Here is a 2,847-nt window from a genome sequence, read left to right on the forward strand (position 1 = left end):
TGCGAACAGTTTGATGTATGACGTTAAATAAGATTTCTGACGTCATATTAAATGGTTTCTATTTATCGTCGTTAATTAAACGTTGAATAGGTGCCGGAGTTTTAGGCTAATAAATTTCTTGTATAATCTGTCGATTTTGCAGGGTCTTATTTGTCTGATTGGGATTTATATTATACTTTTTTTTTTCGTTTAACGGGACACATATGGGGCGATGTATCGGGAAGTGTTTTTAACGTTATTGTATAAAAACGATATGATTTCGTTACACTGTAATGTATCACCTTCTCGCAGAGGAATCCCAGTGATGAAAATTCAACTACTCAGCATTTCTATTGTAAAATGATGCGCCTTAGCCGTTGTTTCACTCCCCTTTATTAGCTGGCGTTGTCAAGGCAGAAACTGCTTGTTAAAGAAAACGAGGATATTTTGAGTAGTGTTTTTTGAGCAATTAAATATTGCGTTAAAGATTTCCCTTTCGTGGATTTTTTACAAGAAATACTATTCTTCTGGATCAATAAAAAAAATAAGTGCAGCAGCACTAAACAGAAGGTGCTTTGATTCACCAGGGCCTAAAATATATTACGGAGAAACCTTAGAAGTACACGCTTTCTTTAAAAACAACACAAAATTTTGCCAAGTTTACTCATCCACTTTCCTTATTTTTATTTCGCTAATTTGAAAGAAGTCAGCCATTAGGATAAATATCTTCACGCAAAATAGAAGATAACAAAATAAATAATGAAAGGCTAAATGTACATTGGGTTACGGAATTACTTTAGATAACGAGTTCTATCTATCGAGCATGCGCAAACAATGATCATGTAAAATCAAAAAAATGAGTTCGGACATTATTTACTACACATAAAATTTTGTGCATAAGGAATATTGTTCTTTCTTGAATAATTCAATCAATACTATTTGTCACCTAGCAAAAAAGAAAACGCAAGTTATTGGTTTGCGCCGGCGAAAGGCGGAATCTTTAACTCGCTTGGGAAGACAGATAGAAACAGCCAAGAGCCTAGGCGCGCGATGCTCTTTTTGATTCTCATTTAAGATTTGCTTGTCAAGTTTGGGGCCATAATGTTAATCTTAATATTAACAGAGCTTTTTCACTTTAAAAATAACGTGTAAGGCTTTTTGACATTTTCTGATTTTAACCAACATACTTCTCCTTTAATTCATGAACTTCGTATTCTGAAGTTCACTGACCTTACTGTGGAAAGTTTATCATTTCTTGAACATGATAGTTTAGTAGGCGACGTTTCGGGAGATCCTTCTCCCATCATCGGGCAAAGTAAAATGCTGTTGCGCATATATTTATATAATTGCAGAGGATCGAAATTCATAAAAATTAACCAATCAGAAACAAGCTGATAATTACAGTTAATTACGGTAATTAACATTTTCGGACCTGGATGTAGGTAACTACTTTTTCTGTAGGGCTGGTAACCAAATCTCAAGAAGTTGATACGAGATGCTGTTTATGTGTTTGTTACGTTCTACACTGTTGATGGTTTCTTTAATCTTCCTGGCAGTTGTTCTGGATTCTCTGTCAATGATTTTCTTCTCATCCCAATTAAACTGATGACTTCTGCTCCAGCTGTTGTCCGCAATTTCGTTTTTCTTCACATCTCCGTTTCTCACTGCGCGCATATGTTCTTGTACTCGTTGCTTAAACTTTTTTTTTGTTTCGCCTATATACACTGCATCACAATCTTTACAGGGGATTTCGTAAACAACATTGCTTTGTTCTTCCAGGTTTATTTTGTCTTTTGGTTTAGACAAAGTGCTTCTCATAGTGTCTTTAGAGGTAAGAATGCATTTGATCTTGTGTTGCCTTAAAACTCGACGAAGGATCTCGCTGGTACCTGGTACGAAGGGTAGGAATGCTGATGCGATAAATTCCTCTGATGTTTCCTTGTTGTCTCCGTTGCATCTTCTCTTCATTTTATTTTCTACTTGCGTGATGACTTTATGACTGTATCCATTTGCGATTAATGCATTTCTTACACGTCGAATTTCTATTTTCCTCTCCTGTTTGTCACTGTTGGCACGATTCAGTAATGAAGATATGACACTTTCTTTGCAAGATTTCTGATGGTTTGATTGGAAGTTAAGGTACTGGTCAGTGTGTGTTGGTTTACGATACACTGAAACTGAAATGGAACCATTCTTGCGTTTGACCAAAGTGTCCAGGAAAGCGATACTTCCATCGTGTTCAAGCTCAACAGTGAATTTGATTTGTCGATGTAGGCCGTTGATGTGTTCATGGAACTCTTCTAGATGAGATCTTTTGATTATGGCGAATACGTCGTCAACAAATCTTTTCCAAACCTTTGGACGTCTGTCTGATGTGACTAATGCTGTTGTCTCGTGTGCTTGCATGCATATTTCTGCGACTACTGATGATACAGGGCCTCCCATGGCAACTCCGTCTGTTTGAGTGTAGAAGTTCTTATTAAACAGATACCATGTTTTTGTTAGAACAAGTTCGACCAAACGCAGAAAATCCGGTACTGGAATCTTTGTCTTTTCACCGAATGCAGCATCGTTTTCGATAAGGTCTTTAATGATGTTTAAGGTGTCTTTTATGGGAACATTTGTGTAGACCTTGACCTTGTTACGTTTTAACAATTTATCTATTTTTTAATCGACAACTTTCTTCTATTAATAATACTTTTAATCTCAGATACACTTACATTACTAGGGGGAAATCCGGGGGTTTATTAGCAAAAAATTACTTTAAAATATAGAGTCAATGTAATTATTTATCAACCAATTGTTTATTGGAACGAGAGGAAATCTGTTTTTCCTGCACTGGACCTTCTTTCATAAAAAACTAATCTA

This window comes from Hydractinia symbiolongicarpus, chromosome 13, assembly GCF_029227915.1.
Source record: "Hydractinia symbiolongicarpus strain clone_291-10 chromosome 13, HSymV2.1, whole genome shotgun sequence".
Lineage (NCBI taxonomy): Eukaryota > Metazoa > Cnidaria > Hydrozoa > Anthoathecata > Hydractiniidae > Hydractinia > Hydractinia symbiolongicarpus.